We start from the raw sequence: 19176 nt of genomic DNA, 5'->3' as shown, positions 1-19176 counted from the left end.
AATAAAACATGCAGATACTCCACCCTCAAGGAGGTAGAGCATAACTCCCCACTCCTTAAGCTTGAGCTGTGCACACTCACTTGCTTCTAAACAGGACAGAAAGAGGGACTTCCCTGGTGGTGCAGTGGTTAAGAATCCACCTGCCAATGCAGGGGACACGGGTTTGAGCCCTGGTCTGGGAAGAACCTACATGCCGCAGGTTCACCACAACTACTAATCCCATGTACCACAACTACTGAGCCTGTGCTCTAGAGCCCACAAGCCACAACTTCTGAGCCTGTGTCCCACAACTATGGAAGCCCGTGCACCTAGAGCCGTGCTCTGCAACAAGAGAAGCCACCGCAATGAGAAGCCTGAGCACCGCAACGAAGAGTAGAGCCTGCTTGCCGCAACTAGAGAAAGCCCATGTGCGACAACGAAGACCCAACGTAGCCATAAATAAATTAATTAATTAATTAAAATGTTAAAAAAAATAATAAACATGAGAAAACTGTCAGACAGATCCAAATTGAGGAAATACTAAAAACACCTCACCAGTACCCTTCAAAACTATCAAGGTCATCTAACACAAAGAAAGTCTGAAAAACTGTCACAGCCAAGAGGAGTATAAGGAATGCAGTATTCTGGATGTGATCCTAGAACATAAAAAGGGACATTAGGTAAAAATTAAGAAAATCTGAACCAAATATGGGCTCTAGTTAATAATAATTTAGCAATACTGGGTCATTAATTGTAACATGTACCATACTAATATAAATTAATAATAGAGGAAACTGGGTATGGTGTGTATTGTAACTATCTTCACAATTTTTCTGTAAATCTGAAACTGATCTAAAAAAATTTATTAAAAACAAGACAAAACTAAAGACACATTACATACAGAGGAACAAAGTTAAGAACAAACTTCTCATTGAAAATCATGAAAGCCAGAAAAAAAATGGGGTGACATATTTAAAGCAAAGATTTTTTTAAGTCAACCCAGAATTCCATACCCAGCAAAACATGTTTTTATGAAAGAAATATAAAGATTTTCAAAAAATCCAGAGAGGGCTTCCCTGGTGGCGCAGTGGTTGAGAATCTGCCTGCTAATGCAGGGGACACGGGTTCGAGCCCTGGCCTGGGAAGATCCCACATGCCGCAGAGCGGCTGGGCCCGTGAGCCACAACTGCTGAGCCTGCGCGTCTGGAGCCTGTGCTCCGCAACGAGAGAGGCCCGCGCATCGCGATGAAGAGTGGCCCCCGCTTGCCACAACTGGAGAAAGCCCTCGCACAGAAACGAAGACCCAACACAGCCAAAATCAATCAATCAATCAATCAATCAAAACATACGCATCTGATTCAAGATCCTCATTAAAAAAAAAAAAAAATCCAGAGAATTCATCCCCAGTAGAGCTACACTATAAGAAATACTCAAGAAGTTCTCCAGGCAGAAGGACTACAATATCAGACAGAAAGTTGGATTTACACAAACAAATGAAGAATGCTAGAAAGAGAATGAATAAAGGTTTTTTGTAAAGTGTATTTCCTTATTATTAAGTGTTATAAGAGATCATTGACTGTGCAAAGCAAAAATGGTAGCAGTTTACTGTGTGCCTATATCATAGAAAAATTTAAATGTATAGCACAAGGTATGGGATGGAAGAATTGTGAATATACTGTTGTAAGGTCCTTACACTACATGTGAAGCAATATAATACTATCTGAAGATAAATTCAGATTAATTAAAGATGCATGTTGTAACCCTAGGAAAATCACAAAAAAAGTAAAAATAAGAATGAGGTACAAATAACAAGCCAATACTGAAGATAAAATTAAGTGATAAAAAATTTAAAATATCCCCCCAAAAGTTGAAAAGGGCAAAAATAAAGAACAGATAGAACAAATAGGAAACAGCAAACAAGTGGGAAAATTTTAATCCAACCATATTAATAATAACAGTAAATATAAACAATCTCAGTATACTAATTAAAAGACAGAGATTGTCAGGTTGGATTTAAAAAGCAAGACTCAAATATATGCTGTCTGCTAGAAACTCACTTTGATATAAAGTCACAGATAAGTTTAAAGTAAAAAGATAGAAAATATATACCATACAACCAATAACCAGAAGAAAAGCTGGCATACTCATATTAATATAAAATGAAGTATTCTTCAAAAGGAATATTACCAGGGAAAAACAGGAAAATAATCCCTTGACAAACAGACAAATTCTCCAAGAAGATATCAGAATCCTCAATACATGTTCACTTAACAACAGAGCTTCAAAATTCTTGAAGCAAAAATTAATGGAACATAAATGAGAAATAGAGTAATCCACAACTGTAGAGATTTCAGCATTCCTCTTTCTATAATTAATAGAACAAGTAGACTGAATTCCTGATCAGTACTATCAACCAACTTGACCTAAGTAACATTTGTATAATATTACACCCAACAACAGAACACATATTTTTTTCAAGTGCACTTGTGATATTCACTAAGATAGATCATATTCTATTCCATAAAACAAACTTTACCAAATTTTTTAAAAAGTAAATCATACTAAGAGTGTGACCATACTGAAGTTAAATTAGAAATTAGTAACAGAAAGGTATCTGAAAATCCCCAATATTTGGAAATTAAGTCACTCCTAAATAATGCATGAGTCAAAGAGGAACTCTCAAGGTCCATTTTAAAATATTTTGAACTGAATGAAAATTAAAAACTGGAGTATAAAAATCTGTGGGATGCACCTAAAGCAGTGTTTACAGGAAAATGTTAACATTAAATCCTTATATAAACATAGTCACAAATATTAGTAAATTTAAGGTAGCAATATATAAAGATACATTCTAAAAGATCCTACAAGTAGGATTTATTCCAGAAATGCAAGGCTGGTTCAGTACTCAAATATCAATCCGTATAATTCACCATATTATAAAGTAGAGAAGAAAATAATATGATCATCTTAATGGTGACACAAAGTGCGTTTTACACATTTCAACAACCATTTACTATTGAAACTCAGCAAACTGGGAACAGAAGAGAACTTCCTTAACCTGATTGAGGGCATCTAGAAAAATTCTACAGATAATATACTTAACAGTAAAAGACTGAATACTTTTCTCAAATGGTCAAGAACAAGGCAAGAAGGTCCTCTCTCACTACTCATATTCAACATCACACTGTAAATTCTAGCTGATGCAATAAGGAAAGAAAAAGAAATAAAAGAAAGGCATATGGGTTGGAAAGGAAGAAGTGAAGCTTTCTCTATTTATAGATCAAATGTTTTTCTAAGGAGATACATGGGATCTACACACACACACACGCAAAATGCTCCTAGAACTAATAAGTGAGTTTAGCAAGGTCGTAGGCTAAAAAGTCAATGCAAAAAATTAATTGTATTTCTATACAGCAGCAATATAGAAATACAATTGTTAGTGGAATTCAAAATATAGAATCTGTGCCATTTACAGCACCAAAAATAAATGCTTAGTTATAAACTTAACAAAACACATACAGAATATATATGCTATAAAATTTAAAACACTGATAGAAAAAAAGCAAAGTCTGAGATAAGCAGAGATATATCAAGTTCATAACTGAAAGATTCAATATAGTTAATATGTCAATTCTCCCCAAATTGATCTATAGATTCCATGCAAATGTGATCAGTATCTCAACAGAAATTTTTTTTTATAAATATCAAACAGAGTAGCCAAAACAATTTGGGATAAAAAAAGAACAAAGTTGGAGGACTCACACTACCTGTTCTCTAGATTTATTATAAAGCTGCAGTAAAAAGAACACATGTTCCGTGTGTGGATAGGCACATAGATCAATGAAACAGAACAGAGTCCAGAAAAAACATATGCAAATATAGCCAACTGATTTTTGACAAATTTGCAAAGGTGATTCCAAGGATAAAGAATAGTCTTTTTAACAAATTGCATTAGAATATGTATACACAAAAAAGAAACTCAACCCATACATTGCCCTCTATGCAAAAAATAACTCAAAGTTGATCACAAACCTAATGTAAAACATAAAACTAGAAAATTCCTAGAAGAAAACAGGATAAATCAATGTGGCCTTGTGTTAACCAATGAATTCTTAGATATAACATCAAAAGACAATCTATAAAAGAAAATATTTATTGTATTGTGCTTTATCAAAATTAAGGACTTTTATTCTGTAAAAGATACCGTAAGGAAATCAAAAGACAAGTCAAATATTGAGAGAAAATACTTACAATTAGCATATCTGACAAATGATTGTATCTAGAATATATAAAGAACCTTCAATGCTTAACAATGAGAAAATAGCTCAGTTTAAAAACAGACAAAAGATTTGAACAGACACTTCACCAATAAAACAAAGAGATGGCACATAAGCACATGAAAAGATGCTCAACATCATTAACCATTAGGGAAATGCAAATTAGAATCACAATGAGCTATTACTACTTACCTACTACAATGATTTAAATTAAAGAAACAGACAATGCCAAGAGTTGGTGAGGATGCAGAGGACCTGGAACTCTCATACTTCGCCAATGAGAACAAATTGTTATAGCCTCTTTGGAAAACAATTTAGCCGTTTCTTGTAAAGTTAAACCTATATTTACTATATATGACCCAGGAATCTCACTCCCAGGATTCTACCTAAGAGAGGTAAAAACCTGTGTCTACACAGAAAGCCTGTATGCAAATGTTTATAGCTGCTTAATTCATAATCACGGAAAACTGGAAACAGCACAAATGTCCTACAGGTGAATAAACTATGGTGCATCCATACAATGGGATACTACTCAAAAATAAAAAGGAATAATCCAGTGATACATGAACATCATGGATGAATCTCAAATGAATTTTGCTAAGTGACAGAAGTCAGACCCAAAAGACCACATACTATAGATTCCCTTTATGTGATGTTCAGGAAAGGCAAAACTTTAAGATGGAGAAAGGTCAGTGGTTGCCAGGGGTTGGAGGCGAAGAGGAAAACTGACTACAGAAGATATTTTTTGAAGCGATGGAATACTCTGTTGATTATGGTGGTAGATACACAACTCTGTGCTTTTGTCAAAACTGTACACCACAAAGAGTGAATTTTATAGTATGCAAATTTTAAAGTAAAACAAAAATATTAAGTCTTTCATTCATAGGAGAAGATAGAATTGAAGAAAAACTGTCCATCCTCTATAAACCTGGTCACCTATAGAAGCATTCCTGCCTCCAAGAAAAACCATTGCCCTACCAAGTCATCCAAGGCCACCAGGGCCTCAGGCAAGCCATTTAGCTCTGCCCTTCACAAAGCATTTTGGGGGGAAAAGTGAATTTTAAAATAGAATAATCAAATCAGATATATCCTAACACCCCCTCACCATGTACTAGGGCCCTGATAACAGACCAGCACTGCAGAATATTTGAGCAAATGTAACTCTTTTCCTCTTCAACAAACCGAGGGCTGGAAAGCCTATAAATGTGCCATTTCAGCTGTTTTAAACAGCTTATCGTGATTTTCTGAGAGTCTGGCTTCAAGACTCTGGAACCCTTCTTAATAACATTTAATGCTACCATTATGTAATTGAATCCATTTTGTCAGTGTAGTGGGACTATCATTAAACTGTAATTCATTTCACTGTCTTCTAGCTTTCAGACACTCAAGTCCCAGAGTCCAGAACACCAAGAACTTGAAGCAGGGAGTGATTCTAATCCTCTCCCCTCCCACCCCCCTCCTGGGGCAGGATAAGTTTTTCCACGCTGCAGTGTTATCCATTTCATTATCACCAAGACTGTGAGATGCTTCAGGTTCGCAGAGAGATCTGCAGGCCTCCTCCCCATCTGTCAATGCCTTAAGCTCCCTGATACTGAGTGACACCCCTTGATACGCTGAGTCTCACTCTGGGCCCAGAGCATTTTTGGAAATACAATCATATCAGGAGATGGTAGTTTTTACATCGGTTGCCCCCTCGGCATCAAGTACCTGGCACCTCGCCACCTAACACACGAGTAGCCACATTATTATTGAAACCACATGTTCATTAGCAAGGTTGGCACCAACTCAGCCCCCACTGTCCGAAGTTAATGTTATATTCCATTAGAGTCCAGACAAGGGGACAGTGTAGGATACAGTTTGGGCATGAGAACAAACAGTCTGGTTTGATGAAATCTGAGTCTTCAACTGTTAGAAATACGATCTGGTTTCTATCTCGATGTATGTCTGCACTGATGTTTCAGAGAGGAACATGTTTTGAAAGAAAATACCATTCTTTCAGTGTTATCTTTGCAAAATTGTATTTAATTCTTTCCACCACTTGCAGGGACAACCAGAGTCCACCGGCTTCTTGCTGTGCTAATCACTTCATCCCTGGAGATTCATGTAAAGTGTTTCACTTAATGTAAAGGAGTGACTCAGAACCATTGCTTTCAATTAAGAAAGCCTGAAGAGAGTTCTGGGAACAGTGCTCTCTTCTTTTAGAAGTAAAGAGGAGGAGGGGTGCTGGGACAGGGAGGGAGGGAAAGAAAGAAGAGAGAAGGAAAAAATATAAGCAGAAAAATGACTTGTGCACTCAAAATGAAATCATCAATTCCTACACTATTTTCATAAAATTTAATTCAGATCATACAAGCTCTCAACTTTTCAGACATTACTGATGTACCATGGGTATTTACTCTTTTGCTCCATCTTGATAGAAAGACATGCTGGATTTTATAAAACGTTTTATTACTATTGTTTATTCCCATGTGTGCATCTCACACAGGATTCTCCTATATCCCTTACTAAAGAAGCAAACCCTCTTTTTGCATACGTGTTCAATATCTCTACCAAAAGCATTTATCCAAACCCATTAGTTGTACTCCTCTACAAAAGAGTTTCTTTCAGCACTGCATACATTCAAGTCCCTTCTTCTTTATATGCGGCAATCATAAAGCAGAATTTTACAAATTTAGAAACCTACATTCTGGGAAATGGATTAAAATATTTTTATGTTTGCTGCTGAAATAATGGCATTGAAGACCAGGGTTTTTCCCCGCAGGTGATCCATGAGGTATTATAATCCTTCTTAGTATAGCTAGGTCTATTATAATAAAATATTTTCCAGAAATCTGAGGATGACCTAACCTCATCTGTTTCTCCCCAAAGGAGCCATATTCCAACCAAAAGTAAACAGTACTCTTAGATCAGTGCAAAAGTATCAGTCAATAAACTACACTGGTGAGCAGACCATCCTACCAGGTTTCTTGACAGGTAATTATTTGGGCTTCCTGAGAAGATGGATCTGGGCCAGTGCTCTATTGCCCCAAAGCAATGCAGGTACGGAGGCCCCAATAAAGCAAGAACACTACATCATGAAAAGAAAAAAAAAAAAACTTTGAAAGAACATGATTTCTTTTTACAAAAATTATTAATCACACAGGAAAAATCAGAATAAAAGTCAGAATATTTTATTTATATCTTCTACTATCTTCTACTTAATTACAGTGTATTGCTAGTTTTCTTTTGATGTGTGTTGGAGGAGCATAATCTTTATAGTGCTAGAGGCCTTTAAAAGTTTTCCTGACGCTCTGGTCTGCTTATTGTCCTAATTTAGACCAGAAAGGAAAGGTCCTGAGCATCCTCCCACTTCCATACTTGGTCTTCCCAGAGCTCTAGCATTAAAAAGATCAGTAAAAGTTTCAGTGATTCACTTCGGTTTTCTACGTCACACAAATTTAGCTTAAAACCATCTGAAGATAGGGAAACAGTCGCCTTTTTTCTGTGTAAGCAAAGGGTTAACACTGACAAACAGTGTTCTAAATGTGTTCATTTATGCATGTGCTTGCATGTCTAGTTGGACCCACTCTGCCCAAGCTCATTTTCCATATGACCTTTTACAAGTAGCTAAGAAAGACATCCATTGTTTCCCTGCATTTAGTGGGTTTAAAAACATAGTCCCCACAACCAAAAAGGCAAATCAGAGAAGGAATGCCTAAAGCAAAGGTACAGTATTTTCCCCCAAGAAAAGCCATGTATCACATCAGTCACAAGATAGTAGCTGACTTAGATATGTACCCATATCTGTGAGATATGTAGTGGATTGAAGAGCTCTAAAGTATAACTTGTATGCTTTCTTAGACTCCCATTCAGGTCCTTACGCTTTCTTCCTATACCATGTAATTTTGCCTTTCAAGCAGAAATAGAGGTATGTGTCATTCACATGGGCCTACCTGGCTGAGCTGGCACCAAAGCATACTTTATTTTTTGTATATATACATATACAATATACTATATTGTATAGATTATTTTCATATATTGTATTATATATGTAGAGAGATATGAAATATATATATCATCCCAGCTGTTGGGAGGTACGCTGTGATAAGTAGGCATGCTCTGACTTTGCACATAAGCTAATTGTGGTAGCTAGTCTCCAAAGATGACCCCAAACAGACCCACTCTCCCTTGCATGTACATGCTGCTCCTCTCATCAAGAGATGGAGTATATTTCTTCCTTGCCTTGAATGTTGGCTGGCCTGTGACTGCTTTGACCAATAGAATGTAGAAGAATGTTCTGGGACTTCTGAGCCCAGATATTAAGAAGTTCTGGCAGCTTCTCCTTTTTTTTTTTTTTTTGGTCCCTTTGGTCTATTTTTGTCTATTTTTATGGTCTATTCACAACTTAAAAGATAAGCATTTGTTGTTTATTTTTTGGTTTGGAGTTTTTGTTTTACTGGATGAGTGGAAATTGAACATCCAATAGTTCTCATGCAATATTTGAATGAGCTAAGTAGAAACATCTAAATTAAATTACTTTAAAAATATAAATGATTTGTCAAATAAGAGGGAAAGTATTTGGCATAGTGTTTAGGACTCCAGTGATTCCAAAAAGTGTTTTCAAGAAGTTCTTATATGCTTGGTTAACACTTTCTACACCTAAACTCTAACTTGTGTTTTAAAAAAAGAGACATTCCCTAATTTTCCTAAAACCATTTATCACAGAAAATTTCAAACATATTCAAATGTAGAATAGTATAAAAAATCCCCAAGTATCTAATACTTAGTTTCAACAACTATCAATTCACTGACAGTTTTGTTTCACCTGTACCCAAGCCACTCCCCTATCCCCTGATTATTTGATGTACATCCAAGAAAACATCATTTCACCCATAAATATTTCTAAGGATTTTTTAGATAAAAGATAAATTTTCTTTTTAAAAATAAAACTGCAATACCATTATCATACCTTAAAAATGTTTAACAGTGATTTCTTAGTGGTATCAAATATCTTGTTAATGTTTAGAGGAGTTTTTTTTTTTTTTTAATTGAGATTCAGATAAGGTCCATATATTATAATTGGTTGACATGTTTCTTTAATATAGGTCTCTTCTCTCCTTTTTTCCATTGCCATTTTTTTTTCCTGTTGTTGAGAATATCGGATTGCTTATCCTACAGAGTTTTCTTCAATCCAGGTTTTGCTGACGGCATCCCCATGGCCTCATTGAATATGTCCTGCCGTTCCTTCTGATCCTGTAAGACTGTAACTAGACTTAGAGACAACTGGATTCAGGTTCAAGTTTTTGGCCAGAATACTTCATAGTGGTAATGTGAAATTTGATCAGGAAGGACATATAATGTCTAATTGTCTCTCTTTTGGTGATGTGAGCAGCTATTGACGATTATCGCCTAGGTTCACTCATTCATTATGGGTTGCAAAATGATGATGTTTCAGTTCTCTTATTTGTCTTATGTATTACCTAGAATTCATCGCCAAGAGAAACTTCTCTTCACCAATTGCTGGTTTACCCTGAAGTATTTTTAATATAGGAAAGGCAGGATAAATGCTGATATTTCTTTTCTATTCCTCAAAATATTGAATTGGTTCCCTAAGTCTTCCAAAGGTGACCAAAGTGATGGGGGATTTTTGGTTTCTTTTTTATTGATGTATAGTTGATGTACAATATTATATAAGTTATGGGTATACAATATAGTGATTCATAACTTTTAAAGGTTATATGTACTCTATTTATAGTTATTATAAAATACAAAGTGATGTTTTTAGAACCATTAGAACTCATGGGTTTAAATATATTTATGTATCACAATTCATTGACATTTCTATCCTTATTAATGCTCAAAATTTAGCCAGTAGGAGCAACTTCAAAACGGTTCCCTTTGCACAGATCCCAGTAATCTTAAAGCTTCCTTGCTTTCTTGTATGACTAGATGTTCCAGACTAAGCTGGTACATTTCCTGACTCAGACCTAGAATCAGTCATTTCTCTATAGTCCTGATTCTTTTTATTGGGAATTGAGATTTAAAGAACACAATCTGAATCTTCATTATCACTGGATTGGTAATTGTTTTTATTTCTTTGCATTGAAAAGATGGTGGTATTTTTTTGAGTGTGTTTGGTATTTTTTGAGATAAAATAAATTTCAATTTAAGACTACTGCATTTTTACTTAACCTCCTTCACCTGACATTTATATTTCCTTTTCCCAGTCAAAAATGCTGGCTCTTAATGACAATCAATCTGCCAGTTAAGCACTATCTCAATGTAATTTTAATTTGTGATTCTCCTACTATACATGAGACTAAGTATCTCTTCATATGGCCAAGGGTATTTGCATTTCTTTTTCTGTGAATTGTCTCTATCTCTAACTGATTTTTCAGTAGAGTTATCTTTTACCCTTCTTTTTTTAGGTATTCATTTTATGTAAGGGATACAACCCTTTGTTCATGATATAAATTTCAAATATTCTTTCCATGTTTGTCATTTGTCTTTTTGCTTTTCTTATGGTAGATTTTTTTCTGCCATGAAAAATTTCTTTGTATTTATATTATCAAGTGTGTCCATCTTTTCTATTATTGTTTCAGATTTTTGAGTTCTAGAAAATTTTTCTCCACTGTATGTTCTTCTGGTACTTGTAGGGTATCATTTTTTACCTTTAAATCTCTGATACATTTGAAGTTTATCTTGATGTGCAGGGTGAAGAATGACTGCAATTTTATTTTTTTGCATAAGTCCATCCAGCTTTCCCAACAACACTTTTTAAAAGTCCATCTCTTTCCCTACTGATTTGCAATAGGTAATTGATTTATTTCTGGATTTTCTATTCTGATGCATTGATCTGACTGTTTATTCATGTACATAAACCACTGTCTTTTCATTATAAAGGCTTTATAATGTGTTTTATTATCAGCTTGCACTTGCTCCATTCTCTATTTTTGTCCTTTTCCTGACTATTCTTCCTTATTTGTTATTCCAAATAAACTTTTTAATCAACTTGTATAATTGTTTATAAAAAATTTAAAACCAGCATTAAATGTGTAAATTAATATAAGGAGGATTGACAACTTTATATCGTTGAATCATTCTGTCCAAGAGCATAGTATTCCTTTCTATTTGTTCACATTTATTTTTGTATTTTGCGGGAAACATTTATAGTTTTCTTCACATAGTTTTTGAATATCTTTTTAAATATACACCTAGGAATTTTATTTCACTTCATTTCATTTCATTCCATTTTATTTTTTATTTTATTTTATTTTATTGGCTAAGTGGAGTGTTCTTTTCCATTATATAAATTGAAGTTTTTGTTTTTTATGTATAAAACCTACTTATTTTGTATGCTGACCTCATAATCTGACACTCTATGAAATTCTTTTTTTTTTTTGGCTGTGTTGGGTCTTCGTTTCTGTGCGAGGGCTTTCTCTAGTTGCAGCGAGCGGGGGCCACTCTTCATCGTGGTGCGTGGGCCTCTCACTATCGTGGCCTCTCTTGTTGCAGAGCACAGGCTCCAGACGCTCAGGCTCAGTAGTTGTGGCTCACGGGCCTAGTTGCTCCGCGGCATGTGGGATCTTCCCAGACCAGGGCTTGAACCCGTGTCCCCTGCATCGGCAGGCAAATTCTCAACCACTGTGCCACCAAGGAAGACCTCTATGAAATTCTTTTATTATTTATAGTAGCTTTTCAATTGATACCTTTGAGATTTCTAGACATTCAATCCAATATAATTTATAAGTAAAGATAATTTACTTTTTCCTTTCCAATTCCTTACAGCTAATTGCCTTCTTTCCTCTAATTGCTTTGGCTGATACCTCCGACACAATGCTAAATTGTGGTGGAGACAGTGGACATCCTTGTCTCGTTCCTGAATCTGCCTTTAGAAGGAAACACACCAGTGTTTCTCTACTAAGTAAAAGGCTTTAACACTGAGGTATATTATAATGTTTTAAAAACATCAATGAGTCCTGTTTCATTGGCTGTTTCATAACATGAAAGGACATTGTATTTTGTCAAATGCTTTTTCTGCACCTACAAAGATAATTATAATCTTTTCCTTACTTCTTTGGATTTCCAATATTGAATGAACTTTGTGTTTCTGGAGTTAATCCCACATGGTATTGATGTATTATTTTTAATACACTGTTAATATTTTATTTAAAAAATTTTATCACTATTCATATTGAAATTATTCTGTAATTTTCTCTTTTTGGTGCAGCTTTTGACCAGGTTTGGTGGTCAATATTATCTCATTTAAAAAATAAATTTGAAAATTTTTCCTCTTTAGTTTCCCTCAACTGTGTGTTTGTTTGTGTTATTTTGTTTTGTTTTGTTTGCTACAGTCTCTTGGTTCCCTGTTATATGCATGATTGAAATCAGCCAGTAAATACATCTCCCATTGTTTCCACCTCTCTAGTATCTAACTTGAAATAATGTCCTTTTAATCTCAATTTTACCTTTAAGGCAATAAGTGAAATTATTTTACTTATATTAATAATTTCCTAATTATCTCCCAAATTCTTATTTTTTAATTTTTATTTTATATTGGAGTATCATTGAGTAACAATGTTGTGTTAATTTCAGGTGTACAGCAAAGTGATTCTGTTATACATATACCTGTATCTATTCTCTTTCAAATTCTTTTCCCATTTAGGTTATTACAGAATATTGAGCAGAGTTCCCTGTGCTATACAGTAGGTCCTTGTTGGTTATCTTTTTTTTTTTTAACATCTTTATTGGAGTATAATTGCTTTACAGTGGTGTGTTCGTTTCTGCTGTAAAACAAAGTGAATCAGCTATACGTATACATATACCCCCATATCCCCTCCCTCTTGCGTCTCCCTCCCACCCTCCCTATCCCACCCCTCTAGGTGGACACAAAGCACCAAGCTGATCTCCCTGTGCTATGCATCTTCAATAAGTGGTGCTAGGAAAACTGGACAGCTACATGTAAAAGAATGAAATTAGAACACTCCCTAACACCATACACAAAAATAAACTCAAAATGGATTAAAGACCTCAATGTAAGGCCAGACACTATAAAACACTATGACATAAATCACAGCAAGATCCTTTTTGACCCATCTCCTAGAGAAATGGAAATAAAAACAAAAATAAACAAATGATTCCTAATGAAACTTAAAAGCTTTTGCACAGCAAACAAAACCATAAACAAGACAAAGAGACAGACCTCAGAATGGGAGAAAATATTTGCAAACGAAGCAACTGACAAAGGATTAATCTCCAAAATATACAAGCAGCTCATGCAGCTCAATATCAAGAAAACAAACAACCCAATCCAAAAATGGGCAGAAGACCTAAACAGACATTTCTCCAAAGAAGACATATAGACGGCCAAGAAGCACATGAAAAGCTGCTCAACATCACTAATCATTAGAGAAATGCAAATCAAAACTACAATGAGGTATCACCTCACACCGGTTAGAATGGGCATCATCAGAAAATCTACAAACAACCAATGCTGGAGAGGGTGTGGAGAAAAGGGAACCCTCTTGCACTGTTGGTGGGAATGTAAATTGATACAGCCACTATGGAGAACAGTATGGAGGTTCCTTAAAAAACTAAAAATAGCACTACCATACGACCCAGCTATCCCACTACTGGGCATATACCCTGAGAAAACCATAATTCAAAAAGAGTCATGTACCACAATGTTCATTGCAGCTCTATTTACAATAGCCAGGACATGGAAGCAACCTAAGTGTCCATCGACAGATGAATGGGTAAAGAAGATGTGGCACATATATACTATGGAATATTACTCAGCCATAAAAAGCCACTGCTGCCATCTTCCCAGAATTTTTGTTTTCCTTATTTCTTATAGAACAGAGCTTGAAAATAAGTCACTTTTCTTTCTTCTACAAATCATACCTCATCTCTACATCTATGGGACATGTAAGGGATAATAAAAGCTTAGAAGATAATAAAAATTTAAATAAAATATGTTTTGCACCAGTACCTGTAAGAACTGTGAGTTAATCTTCTAGGAATTTTTCAGTATTCTAGGTACAGAGACAAGCAATCTGTGGGGGTTCAATGAATGCTGATGGTATTAAATTGCTTGTTCTCTACGTGGCTATTCTTTTTAATTGCCTTAGATTTTCTTTAACTCTGCCATCTTGCCATTTTGTCATAGAACTGTAACTTTTTCCAGTATACAATGTGATAAAGTCTACCCAGTGATTGGTAATAGTTTCCCATATATAGATTTCCTAGATTTGTTGTAGGATTAAATGAGTTAATATATATAATGTACTTAGAACCATTAATAAAAGTTATACCTGGCACATGGTAAATACTACATAAATGTTAGCCACTATTATTATGATCATGTTTCTTATTTGTATTGTTTTTATCAAGGGAATACATGTTCCAGTCCTTCCCCACTTGACGTCCTACTATAGTGTTGATAAGGGAGTGAACTAGGTATTACATAGAATATTATTTCTGTGGAATATTAAGAAACATTGTGTTCAAAACTAGTTCTATTGTCCAAAAAATAGAACATTCTAGATTAAGGGAAAATAAGATTTCCTAGCCCACTCTAGTTCTCTGACAGTGAATCCAAAGCACTTCTCTGTCACTGTGTTCACCCCACCTTATTCCATTCTCCTCCTTCCCACCATGCTGTCCCAAGAAGTATTAACACTTGGAGTTTACTCTCAGGAATACTGTACCCAAGCATCATATTCACCTCAGAGGCAAACTTAAGCATACTTCTCTGCCTCAAATGAAAGAATGGATAGAAGCAGATTTCTGGGTTGAGTTGTTTTAAAATAATAGAATTTACTTGTACAGATGTCTGTAATTTACTTCAAAACATTCCATATAATCAATGTAATATAATGTTTGACCAGATAAAGCTTTAATTCTAAGGATGGTTAGCTACTATGGTGCCCAGAATGCATAGTTTATGGGTAGTCACCTACATTACACCAGAAAAGGCTATGCTCCAGAGTATGTATGAGAAGTCCTTCAGCTCCCAGCATCTCAATGAACAAACTACTTTACTGATTAGCATCCTGAATGTTAAAAATGGGTTTTATTGGTTAAACGAGTGACTGGCTATTGAGCATAATGAATATTAGAAATGGGCTCTCATTGGTGAAGTAAGAAATGCCAAGATATGTGAACTGGCCAAAACAGTTTAGAAATACTCTTGCATGAAGAGAATTTGAAAATCCAATGAATCCTACAACCTGAATGATTAGGAATGATGCCTGATTCCAGTCATTGGTTTAAGAGGATTTCTGATTTCATGGTACCTACTGGAGGGAGGGCACAAAATCCTGACTCTGGAATATCATGCCTCCTTGGAGTAAATATTTTAAACAAGATGTGGTAAGTGCTGAAAAGGAAAGAGAGCTTAGACTTCATCAAACTCACATAACAGATCCTTTGAAGTGCTTTGTGCTTACTTGCTAATGAATGATAGTGCAATAGATGTACAGGGGAAGAATCTCTTCTGAGACATTTTTATTACAGCCACGTGGGAAGTTCTACGGGGAGCAGCCAATCTTAGCCACCTCAAATTTCTTTGGTAGCTATTCCTACCTACTGAAAAACAAACAAACAAACAAGACAAAATACAAAGAGTTGTGCATTAATCAAAGTACCACTTTCGAAATGGTGAGTTGCCTGTTATTCAAAGAATTCAGGAAAATTGAATTGAAAATTGAGTCTTGACATAATTTTGATCACTAGAAGGATATCAGCTGAACAGTTGACAAAGCGCCTTTTAAAAAGTAGACTTCATTTTTTAGAGTAATTTCAGATTTACAGAATAATTGAAAGATAGTACAGAGACTTCCCATATACCTCACATCTGGTTCCCCCATTATCAACATCTTACATTAGTGTGATACATTTGTTACAAGTAATGAACCAATATGGATACGTTATTGATAACTAAAGTTCGTAGTCTATTTAGATTTCCTTAGTTTTAACCTAGTGCCCTTCTTCTGTCCCAGGATCCCATCCAGGATACAACAGTACACTTAGTTGTCTTGTCTCTTGAGGCTCCTCTTTGCTGTGGCAGTTTCTCAGAATTCCTTGCTTTTGATGACCTTGACAGTTTTGAGGAGTACTGGTCAGGTATTTTGTAGGATGCCCCAGTATTGGAATTTGTGTGTTGTTCTCAAGATAAGGTGCCATCTTCATCACATCATATCAAAGGCACATATTATCAATATGATTTGTGACTCTCAGTGTTGGCCTTGATCACCCAGCTGAGGTAGTATGCGGCAAGCTTCTCTAAAGTTTCTCTTCCTCTCCTTCCAATCCTTCCCCCTGCTACAATTTCCATACCATACACTTTGGAAGGGAGTCACTCTGTGCATATCATACATAAGGAATGGGAGTTATGCTCCCCTTCCTTAAGGTAGGGAGAATATCTACATAAGTTATTTTGGGGCCAAAGTGCCTTTTAACTTGAGTTTTTATGATACTGTGAATTAGCTTTAGGAAACCCATCCCCTCCACAGATTTTGTCCCTAATTTTAAACAATTTGAAATATTTTCTAAGTCTTCTAGGTACTTGTCAGTATACATATAGATTTCACATTTCACCAATTACCTCTACTGTCAGACAAAATATTAGAAAGTCAAAGAAATAGCTAGCAGTTTAACATAATGTAAACACTACTCTCTCTATCAGTAATTACCTGGGTCTGAGGACAGCATCATTCATAAAAAATATACATGAAACACCCCCCAGAAAACAATTTGGTTCTGAGGAAAACAACTCTATAACACTCTTGATTGCTACTGCAAGGCAATATAAGCCATCCAAAGACACAAAAATAGAAAGAAATCAGCAAGTGGTATTTTCTTTTGTTTTTGTTTTAGGAACAAGAATTCAACTATGATAACTCCATAAATTTCCAGCACTTAAGAAAACATAGTAAACTACTAATTTGGAGACAGAAACCAGTATTTAACCATAGAGACACAAGCCTGTACAATAACTTGATGTTCTATAGTTATCTCTGCCTTCATTCACCAGGACTGTCAGATGAGGGCTCTCCAGGAGAGCAGGATGGAGAAGATCAAAGATCAAGAGTCCAGTCATGAGTTCTCAAGGGAGAAGACAAAATCCCAGAAGGTCTGCAGTTTCCAGCTGTCTGTTTCATGCCAAAAAGACATCAGAAGCAAGAGGATGAAGTCTGAATAATCAGAAGAATGTTATTTTCAGAGAAATAATTGTTTTAGACCTGAATATTAAGTATTCCCATTCCCCTAGAGAAGAGGCTAAAGTTAAAATAATTCTTTATGGTCTCAAAAGTGTATTCATGTACAGATCAATTACTATCAAGCATAGGGGCTGGATAAACTTAGGATAAAGGAGATGGTTATTGTGCTTTCCTTCATCTATTTTTAAAGTAACTCTTGTCCTCCTTTCTTCTAAATTTAGAGTAGAAAGAACATTTGTTTTTAAAAAAAAGGAATACATTAACCAGAAATAGAAAAATCATGGCATATTTAACAATACTTGTGTGTGTGTGCATGTACTGACAGTAAGTGGGTCTTTGTTGTCTTTTTTAAGTTAAGTTCAGGTATGGCAGTGATGGTATCACAATAATAACAGTATCTTCATTTGTTAGCACTTTACAATTGGAAAAGTATTTTGACATTTGTTATGTGTATATTTTAACTCTACGGATCATAAAAGAATATTATTATTACTCCCATTTTACAGATGAGTAGACAGGCTTGATGAGATTAAGTGACTTGCTCAAGGTTTCAGAATTGGAACCCCAGCTCAACAGGAACCCTGCTCTTGAACTTCTGACCCAGACTTTTCTACTGCACCATCTCACTTTTCCTAATATGTATGTAAACTGAGATTATCCCAGTCAAAAATTTTGGTCTTCCTTCTGTTGAGATGCTGAACTGGTTCACTAAAAAATAAGTGAACCATTTTTTAGTGAACCAGGTTCACACACACAGGGCTCCCTTTATTATGTCATGATATCCCTTCTTGAAAACCACTAAGAATCATTACATCTTCTCTATATCTGCCAAAATGTTTACAATCTTTAAGTAGCATATATTAAGAAAATGAGGGCTTCCCTGGTGGCGCAGTGGTTGAGAATCTGCCTGCCAATGCAGGGGACACGGGTTCGAGCCCTGGTCTGGGAAGATCCCACATGCCACGGAGCAACTAGGCCCGTAAGCCACAACTACTGAGCCTGCACGTCTGGAGCCTGTGCTCCGCAACAAGAGAGGCCGCGACAGTGAGAGGCCCACGCACCGCGATGAAGAGTGGCCCCCACTTGCCGCAACTGGAGAAAGCCCTGGCACAGAAACGAAGACCCAACACAGCCAAAAATAAATAATAAATAAATAATAAATAAATTAAAAAAAAAAGAAAAAAGAAAATGAAAGTTTTCATTTATTTTCAAATGTAAATAATATAATATTGAAAATATATTATTATAATTAATTATTATTTTAAAAAGGCTTTTTAAAGACACACGATGCCCCCAACCCCCATATACTATTATGACTTTGTGGGGAATGCTAAACTTCCTCTCCATTACTTCTACAAATGAACCTAAGTGTCCTCCTCCTAAGAAAAAATAAAATTGAAAGGAGAGACTACTTATCTGAAGATGTACATGGCATCTGTGTTTAGTCTGACACACTGAAAGTGATGCCAAGAAATATCAAAATACATCAAACATTCTTTACGAAGGCACATCAAAAACCCCTTAATCCACAAACTTTGTTTTCCAAAACATCTAGAAGTCAGGAATGTTTGTAACATGCAAAATGGTAGTGAGAATTAAAGTAATTTTCCAGATAATTTAAATTCAAATCTTCCTTCCCCTCATTTTGCAGTGGCATTTTAGCCCAAATTAGTCAGGTGGATGACTCTATTCTGCACTGGACTTTGGAATCTGAAGAG

Source organism: Balaenoptera acutorostrata, chromosome 18 (genome assembly GCF_949987535.1).
Source record: "Balaenoptera acutorostrata chromosome 18, mBalAcu1.1, whole genome shotgun sequence".
Classification (NCBI taxonomy): domain Eukaryota; kingdom Metazoa; phylum Chordata; class Mammalia; order Artiodactyla; family Balaenopteridae; genus Balaenoptera; species Balaenoptera acutorostrata.
The sequence above is the reverse complement of the archived record's forward strand: the minus strand, read 5'-3'. Positions refer to the sequence as shown.